Below are 9974 nucleotides of genomic sequence, written 5' to 3'. Positions count from 1 at the left end.
ACCTGCATGTAGGTGAAAAGAAAACCAAGAACATTGTGGCTCAGAGATGTGAACTGCAAACATGAAACAGAATTTTAAATGCAAGTTCCTTTAAGAAGGATGTAGAATTCACAATATGACATCTAGAAAATAAGTCCTGGAAACAAACAATGGGATATAGAATCACAGAATTACAGCAGGGTTTGGGTTGTAAGGGACCTTAAAGCTCAACCTGTTCCGGCCCCTGCTACAGTCAGGGACACTTTCCATTATCCCAGGTTGCTGCAAGCCCTGGTCTTGGACACTTCCAGGGATGGGGCAGCCACAGCTTCTCTGGGCAACCTGTGCCAGGGCCTAACCACCCTCACAGAGAAGAATTCTTTCCCAATATCCCATCTAACCCCACTCTCTGTCAGAGTGAAGCCATTCCCCCTTATTCTGTCACTCTAGGCCGTTGTTAATAGTCTCTCTCCATTGTTCCTGTAGCCCCTTCAGGTCCTCGAAGGCCACAATTAGGTCACCCCAGAGCCTTCTCTTCTCCAGGCTAAAAAATACCAATTCTCTCAGCCTTTCCTCACAGCAGAGCTGCTCTATCCCTCTGTTTACCTTGGTGCCTCCTCTGGACTTGCTCCAGCAGCTCTATGTCCTTTCTAAAGGAAGGACAGACTTTTAGCTTTTTAAGCAACAGTGGAAAACTTGCATTTGAAGTGCTGGTGGTGTGAGAAAGGTTTTTGTAAGTGGAATATCTGAGGGAAGAAATGTATAGCAAATTCAGCAATTAATACATACACTTAGAAGCCTGAATTTGAGACCTTTGCATTCCAAAGACTGTTTCCCCTTGACAACCATTAGATTGTGTTTCATACTATCACGTAAAGTGAGGGAGCAAAAGCTCAACAATCAACAACATGTACCCCAATGAAAAATGGCACATTACTACTCCAGTTAAATGCTTACAAATTGATGCTGTTTTACAAAAACCATGAAACAAAGAGAAATAGGTACCTTCTCTCCCCTTCTGAATGCAGGAATGATACTTCTCATGCTTTTCCCAACTTAAAACAGCAGATAGGACAAGCAATAGCAAAAACACAGATCCCCCAGTGTATTTTGCATTGAGTATCTCAAGATCACTAGAATTTCTGTCAAGAATTAAGCAAAAAAATTCTAATTATTTACAAGACAAAATAAAAATTAAGACCCCCTCCTTAACTATCAGATGTTGTCTTGGGCATGAGATGATTGTTTGGCACACCTTTGAAAGATACTTTGAAAGAAAAACCAGTAAAACTAAACTATTAAATATGTTAACATTAAAAACTGAAGTAAAAGGAAAATTATTAAAAAACACAAATATTAAAGCACAAAAAGACCATACTATATGCTAATGTTTAGAGATCACTGAAGCTGTATGTTTACAGATAGCATGCTATATTAACAATTTACAGTAGTTAGATAAAGGCCATAAACAACTAACTTCTGGGGTAATCTGAACATGTTGAAGTAAACTACTATCAAATCAACAAGGAAGGTACTATTATGAAAGCAGAAAATATATTCATAATTGCAGCTATGAGTGCAGAAATGCAGATGGGAATGTTAACAATACAGATAGCAAAAGATAGACATTTATCTGATAATGTAGTTTGTGATATACTTTATCTATTGAGCACGAAGTGTGAAATGCTGTGAGGGAGCTGATAGTATGAGATATGATTAATCAACATCAAGAAAATCATCTGCTGTATAAAAAAAAGCACCACTAAAACATTATATAAAGTGTGGGAATAAATAAACAGGGTTGAATTCGGATTGCTGTTGTATGGGAAGTTAAATAAAGCTGAAGGAAAAGAAGGTTAATAAACATAGATCAAAGCAAAGTTACAGCTTTATTGATGAAGATAATCTTAGCAAGAAGACCAAAACCACTGTGACAATGAAAACTGATATTTAGCATAACTGACAGTTTAACATTACTTTTCTCCTGCTAGGATGTAATCCATGCACCCTACTAGAGAAAATCAATTACTCTCAGAACCATGTATTTGTGGCTCAGAAAAGATGCTGCTTAAAAGAAAAATTGAGTAATCTGAATCCCTCTTACTTTATCATCTGAGCATGGCACAGCAGAAAGATTCAACTGCACAACTAATCATATATATAATCCCATTGTATCATTTGTGGCTATACATAAATTACATGTATATTGTGGCCCATTTCAAAATATATCTACTCTTTGAAATAGACTGTAAGTGTCAGAAACTTTGCTGATATCACTCTGACATGAAGTGGGGTACTTCTTTCACAAGATTTGAGGGATGCAAGAAAATAAGCCTACAAATACTTGCTTTTACTCATCTCACTCTTTTTAGTGAAAGAATTGCTGTACTTCAGTGAAAGATTTGCAAGCACTTCACAACATATTTTAAATCTAATTTAACTCAAATCACAGCTTTTTAACACCAGAGTAGTCCCTCTGCTTTCAGTGGGAGGGGATTCCTCACAGACTGGCTTCCAAACCTGGAACAGATGAATTTCAGACTTGGCACACAGTGGAAGCAAGTTCACCTTTGGAAACTTCAGGACATTGACACAACAGTAATTGCTGGAATTTGGGGAATTCATCAGTGTGCAGTCATGAAGCTGTTGGATGCCACGTTATATAGCAAGAAAGAATTTATGACCAGCTTAGAGGCTCTTTTTGGGGTCTTACCCAAAACTGCAAGCCTTTAAACCTGAATAACTGAGCACAGACATTGAAATGTTGTAGAGCAATGTGGTACCTAAAGGCTGGTGAAAACACTTGAGTTCAACTTCTTGAACACTGTGGAATTCAAAAAACAAAAAAACTAACTAACTATTCCAAATCAAGCTTAAAGAAATTAAAGTGTTAATTCCCTACCAAATCAGGGAAAATTGCTGATTTTCCAGGGTAGTGATTGCAGGCTCCTGGTAGGTTTGAAGTAAGAAGTGTCACAAGGGGCTTTTATAACTACAAAAGGAAAAAGGGAAAAGGTGAAGTTAAATTTACTCAGATAAAGTCGTGTGGTTTTCATTTGAAAGGGGGAAATCAGAGGAATTCTATAATTCATGGGGGGAAAAAGTATTGGAAGAAAGGATTTCAACACTGAAAATTTTACAGAAAGCTGAAGAGGGTACAACAGAAATGCTTTGTCTGTGCTCAGAAAACAGTAAGGATGGAAGATGCTTTTAAGGATTTAAAGAATCTTAAAAGTGTAAGTCACCAGGATTAGGTTCACTTAGCCCTCCTGTAACACTGCAGATACAGAGGCAACATGTTTACGTCAATTTTATTCTAATATAGAAGGGATAGAACTTATATAGGTGAGAATTATGTTTAGATAACTAAAGCTGGGATGACACAGTGGTATAATTTAAATACCAGTGTACAGGCCGAGGACACAGCACAGCTGCTACCATATTCTGTTAAGTCATTGACATGGTTTCTGATGCAGTTTTGATGCAAAAAATCCAACACTCTCAAAAGTTCCTGAGCATGAGGTAGTCCCATTACATGATATGAGCTCAGGCACAACTTGTGAGAGAAGAAATTTTAATTGTATGAATGAGATCTGTGCAGGTTGTCCATTTTGAACAGAGAAAAAGACTTGACCTGTTTTATCCATTAGTAGACGTGGAGCCAGTAAATCCCACATAGAGAGAATTAATGTTCTCTAAGAGCTGGGTATAATGAACCCTGCTTCCTAAGGGTAGAGGTACTGTAGCTGATTGATTTTCATGTCTAAGCAGTTGCAAAGTAGTGCTGAAGTTTTACTCTTGAGTTGTGCAAATATAAAACCTCCTTTTCTCTCATTTCCAACAGTGCATGAGCTCAGCTTTCTTCACAGCTCAGGTATTTGCAGTCCATCTCCTCTCGTCTCATTCCTATTTCTGTAAATATTAAAAAAATATAATAACATGTTAGACCTCTATTATCTGTAAAAATATGAAGACTCAAAAGTTATTATTGAAGGGGAGATACTGATAAGCAGACAGTGATTAATAATTGTGAAAAAACCAACCCAAATAGGAAAAGCAGAAATAGGAAAATAGGGGAGAATATGATATATGTTGTTCCTTTGACAATATAATAACAAAATTATCTCTGCTTGTCACCTCTCTGAAATCCATGCTGATAAACTTCTTTCACAACTGCTAGTATGTGTTTGCAAGTTATATAGTTTCCAAACGCTTCCAATCTCAATTTAAGATCCTTAAGACATTTTAACAGTAATATAGTCTTCCTTGAATATTTCTGAAAAGCAGCCACAAGAATAATTTAAAAACAACAGTACAGATCAGCACTACTCTTAAATTCCATCCATATGAATTTATTGAAATGCTAAACTAACCATCCTCTGCATAAGGATATTTTAGGTAGCTTTCAGGTTACTTTTCAATCAGTTTTGCCAGTTAGTCTGGAATAATTGAGGATGTGAATTCAAAGGAATTACATTTATTTTTACATATATATATATGACAATGTTCCCTTCAGAGTTTGTAGAAAGGACAAAAAGATTCAAGGTGTATATTTTCTTTAATATTCTCCATGTGGTCATAACAGTCTGCCATTATTTTAAACATTATTAGGTAAGACTTTTAGAATACTATTACATTTTTGCCAAGAAAAGATGATTTTTTTTCTTTCTTTTTTAAGTGCTTCATAGGGTCTGCATTAATTTAAGTACTTCTACAGGCTCAATGATTGTGAAGGTAGGGCAAATATAAGGACAATTTTTGTGCATTGGTAGATTTTATTTGTTCACACAGGCACACTTATGGCATGAAAATACATGGATCTTCAGAAGCACAGTCTTACAAATGTTTTTTTTCTTGAAGGTTGTCTTTCAGGATTTCAGTTGTGAAATTCCTGGCCCTGAGACAAGATTTTAAAACCAATACCACAGCGTGTTCCATGCATGTGCTCAGTGATGCTTCCAGCTGGTGAGGTCCTGTGGGCCAGGATGAACATGTAGGTAACAAAAAATGAAGTGGAAGAGCTGCCATCACAGATGAGGTTAAACACAGGGCAGAGTGTACATCTGAGATAACACACAAGTTTGTTTTTTTAAACTCCACTCTGACACCTTCACATTGACAGCTTGAGAAGAAGGTTGCTGTTTGCTCAAGAGTGTTTTCCCAGAATGAAATGAATGATGGAACAGAAACACATTATGGTTTAAAAAAAAGGGAATAATGCAATATTTTACTAATTAAACTGTATTTACAGAAAGTGTAGCTCTTGCTTTGAGATCTGAATAGTCACATTTTCTCTCAGAAGTGCTATCCCATTTCTTCTTAAAAGAAGTGCTGCAAAAGACCAGCTTTGGTGTAAAATGTATTTTTCCATAAGGCTGCAAAACACTACAGGAAGAACAATTAAAGTGAGTAGGCTTCATTAATTACAGAGTCTGATATTGCAGTAAAATGGCTGCATTTAGTGACAAATTATGCCTTGTTTTTCCTCCATCTCATGCCTGTTGCAGACATAAACACATATCGCCTTTCTTGCTTGTTCTGGGAGGCAGATACAGACTCATTAAGGCTCTTTCTTACCTCTAGGAGAAAATGGATTAGGCTTACATCTTCAATCAGAATTTAATATATGCAATGCTTCCTGCATTATTTTTCTTTGTGTGTGAAATAGGATCTTTGTTGGACCTCTCTACTTATTTCTCATTACAGGAATGTAAAGGACTTCACACACAGACTGCAACTCCTTAAGCTTGTGCAGATCAAGACCTATAGGATTAATAAGGGGATTTAAGGAATACACTATTACTGTTGATCGTATCTTCTATTTCCATATACCACATGAATGAAGCATAATGAGGACAAGCAGTAAACTTGCTGCTATACTTGGTATTCTGTGTTTTATAAGAGCTAGTTCTGAGATAAACCTGAACTGTGACCAGGGCTGCCAAGCTGTGAGTAGAGATGTCAGAAGAAACTTCATATTTTTTTTGCCTTGAACAAGAATTAATCACTCTCAAAGCTCTTGATGTGAGTTAGAAAGCATGGATGACATCAAATAGAATATTATTTACATACACGTGAAATTTTAGAAGTGTGATCTGGGCAAGAAACCAGGTGTCTGTATGCAGAACAGCATGAAATTCAGTTTTCACGTGCACAAAAAACATGAATTCAGAAGTAAATGTGTTAAATCCTCAGTATACAAATAAAAGCTTAGTACATACTGGGGAAAATCTTCCAATTCTTTATAAAAGTTGTATTAAAGTCAAGTCTTTTCATTATTACCATTATCAATACCAGGTAATAGCTTATGAACAGCTGAAGTTACATGTAAGAAAATGCTTACTTTTGAATGGTAAAAAGAGAATGAAAAATATAAATTAAGAGCATTTTTTAATGACTTCCCTGCTAATTTAAGATTGAAATGTGATCTTGTTACAGCTAAATGCACTTTTAAAACAAGTATTTCAGTACACAAAATTGAAAATCACCATCGATGTCGTTCCTTTAGTTTCGCCTCTTTTTAAAAATAAGTTTTTCTTACATTTCAAATTTTGATTTTTAAGATTTTAATTTTTTTATGTTTTATTTTTTGAAACATACTTCAAAGTACAAACATCCTGTAAATCCATTATCTGATAAATTTATCATTTCAAGCCAACAAATCCAGGAAAATTAAAGCATGTTGTTATTTTGAAGAGAAAAACTGTAGAACAAAGTGTAGAAGCTTACACATATTTTGATAATCCTCTGATAACTTCACACTAAATAGTACATGAATCAAAAGCTTTGCTTTTTGCAAGTTTTATTCTGAAGGACTACATTTTAAAAAAAAATATTTCTTTTTGTTTGACTCTTTTGCAATACTTTTAGGTATTTGAAAATCAAATAGCTTCAGATATTATGGAGGAAAAGCTTGTAGAACCACATATGATCTATTGGTGGTACAGGCTGGGGTTGGTGCTTTCTATTCCTGGAAATAAATCCAGTAATTTCTCAAGTCAGTGTCATGAAATCTTGAGTGTTCAGAATCTGCTCAATTTTGCTGGCATTTTCAGGGACAAGAATTGAGCAAAATACTATAAACTGATTGTACATTTAGTGAAAAAATGGCAGCAAAGTCTAATCTGTTATGCTACTGAGAAGAAAAAAATGCAGCCTTTTTGCTACTTATAATGATATTTTCTAATATTAACATTTTATGCAAACAAAATGAGTTCTATTAAATTCTTCATACAACATTGCATTCTGTTCTGGAAATGTTTTACCACAGTCTAATTTCCACTGCCCTTCACCAGATCTACAATTATTTACCATGTAAAATTAAATCTATTGTCCCAGAAAATAATTTCTTTAAAGAATTTACAGTCTATACCATTTCTTCTTAAAAGAACAAGACAGCCTTTTTTCTTTGTTTGAAACTGAAAAGTGTTATCGAAGAGTTATTAGAAAGAACATGGCCTTCCAGAACATACTGTGCTAATTAACCTTCAATACTTTGATTTTTTGCTGTCCATAGTGTAAAATATTTCATTTTGTGATGCTGAACATTGTGGAATAGTTAGATCAGTGATCAGGGTAATTTCAATCAAGAGAAGTGATATTCAATCAGACTTCTGATTTTGGATTTTAGAGCAAATGCCAGTGAAAACAAATCTTTTGTGAAAATATTTTATCAAACTAATTAAAGATTTGTAATGAAGTTTTGTGTGATGGCACAATTACATATGAAAGACATAGGACTTAGATATATCAAAATTTATGTTTCCCCAAGTCTTGAAATATTTTTTAAGGCTTTCTTTTATCATATACAATTTACATAAATTTTTTTCTAGGATAGGTCTCAAAATTTAACTTCATGTGAGGAATTACCATGAATAACCTGTATTGATTGTAATAAAGTTCAAAAGAATTGGGTAGTACATTTTTTAAGCAGTTTTTTATAAATAGTCTGCAGGAAAACATAAGACTGTTAAGCACTGAGTATAAAAATAGCTGATGGCAAGAAGTTGAAGAAACAGGACATAGATTTGAAATAAATTGTGTATTATATGCATTTTATCACAAATATCTACCATTTTAACAGTCCACCTAAACTGCAATGCATTCTGGATTGTTGAATATTTTTGAACACATTTTTTTTTCCATGGGACACTGAAAAAATGACCTGGTGTTGGAATGGATCTGAATCGTCCACCAATAGACAATGTCATTTAGTTTGCTTAGAAAAGTTCAAATGCTGAAATAATATAGCCTCAAAAATATTTTGTTTTAAAAACAGTTTAAAATTAATTCTTATATTGATAAATCTTCCTAAGAATGAGGAAAAATAGTAAGTTGGCTTTTCTCAGTTTTAGAAGGAGTTTCCTTATAGTCCCACATAATTTCATGTTTTCATTAGAGAATATGATAAGAGCTTTTTATCTGAAATTGTTATTTTTTAGTAGCTGTATTGAAGAGAGGTCCAAAGTGTAGAGGGAAAAAAAAAAAGACTTGAACAATAAGAGTTTACAGGTTTGCAGAGTTGATATGGTTTGAAGGTGGCTCCCTGCCAAGTCTCTAAACCTCACCACAAGAAGTCCCCCACCACCCCCCAAAACCAGGGAGAAGAGAAAAAAACCAAGAGAATCAAAACGAGAGAGACAGGTAAAGCAATATATATAAATATATTTACACTTATATTAGTTATATACAATTGAAATATATATACAATTTCACAAGGAAAAGGGAAGGGGAAAGGGAAAAAAAAGGAACAAAGCCAAAATAAAATATATATATCCCAACCAGTAGCCCAAGATCTAGCAACTAAAAGAATTAGAAAAAGAATGTCTTACTACTCTCCTTGGGACAACAGAAAGTCGCTCTGGAACGATTACCGGCAGCCTCTGTCTCCCAAGGTCGGCAAGACCTTACCAGGCCTCACTCCCCAACACGACAGACTCAACGGCAGGGAAACTCACACCTCCAAGCTGCCGGAAGGAAAGAGGCCCAAAGGCCGTTCCTCCTTTCTTCTTATACCCTGTCTTACGTAAAAATCGTAGGGAATACCAGGTAAACCTGGGCACTTCCTTAGTTACAAACTGGTCACCAAGGAAGGCCTAGACTAAACTACCACAAGAGTTTTAGTAGATGACAATCTCAGATGTAGCATTCTTTCTCCTGGCAGAGACAGGGAAAGATCATGTAGACATTTCTGCCCACAGTGGTGTGTAGTGCAGCATAATAATTAGCTTATTGTGGGGTTAACAATTTTTCTTCTAAAATACCTGCTCCCTTAAATTAGAAAGATAGCAGAAACCTGCGCAGAAAATTCCTTTTCAGTATCCTCCTCTCCATGGTAAATCAGCATACAATCTCCTTCCTGTTGGCTTCTGTATTTCAAGTTCCAATGAAAGGAAGTTTTAGTGAGGATAGCAGCAGTACAAATAATCTGTCTTCACAAATTGGCAATTTTAATTAAATGATTACAAAATATATTATTTCTTAATAGTTTGTGAGATTTCAACCTCAATTGGTTGGAAAAATGAAGTAAAAAAAAATGCTAATAATGCTAATAATGTTAATGCTAATAATACTACTAAAAATAAATAGCCTCAACTCACTAATACATGGCATTTGGATCATCCAGTCCCACCCCTGCCATGGGCAGCAACACCTCCCACTAGCCCAAGTTGCTCCAAGCCCTGTCCAGCCTGGCCTTGGACATTTCCAGGGATGGGGCAGCCACAGCTTCTCTGGGAAACCTGTGCCAGAGCCGCACCACCCTTACAGCCAATATGCTTTTGGTAGCCAGAATTTTCCTGAGAAAATAAACCTTCCTGATGAGCTTTCAAATACTTCAACAACATCTAGCTGACATTAACCAGTATACAATTTTCCTCTGAATTCCTATAAATAAACTCAACATGTTTAATAAAGAAGGAAAATTGCATATTTGTCTTGCAGGTTGGGATATTGGAAGGAATGGCAAACCTTCATTTTATAAATCCTGTTAACCT

The 9974-nt window shown here is 35.3% G+C and overlaps 1 long non-coding RNA gene across 1 annotated transcript; it reads right to left on the bottom strand.

The window, feature by feature from the left end:
- Positions 1-1854: 1854 nt before the first annotated feature.
- LOC135406907 (uncharacterized) lies at positions 1855-8710 on the bottom strand. The gene is made up of 2 exons (XR_010426570.1): positions 4820-8710; positions 1855-3891 (listed from the first exon to the last, which is right to left on the bottom strand). It is a non-coding gene; the product is annotated as an uncharacterized LOC135406907 (long non-coding RNA).
- Positions 8711-9974: the final 1264 nt, after the last annotated feature.

This window comes from Pseudopipra pipra, chromosome Z (assembly GCF_036250125.1).
Source record: "Pseudopipra pipra isolate bDixPip1 chromosome Z, bDixPip1.hap1, whole genome shotgun sequence".
Classification (NCBI taxonomy): domain Eukaryota; kingdom Metazoa; phylum Chordata; class Aves; order Passeriformes; family Pipridae; genus Pseudopipra; species Pseudopipra pipra.
Note: the sequence above shows the minus strand (reverse complement) of the source record. Positions and strands in the feature narration are given on the sequence as shown.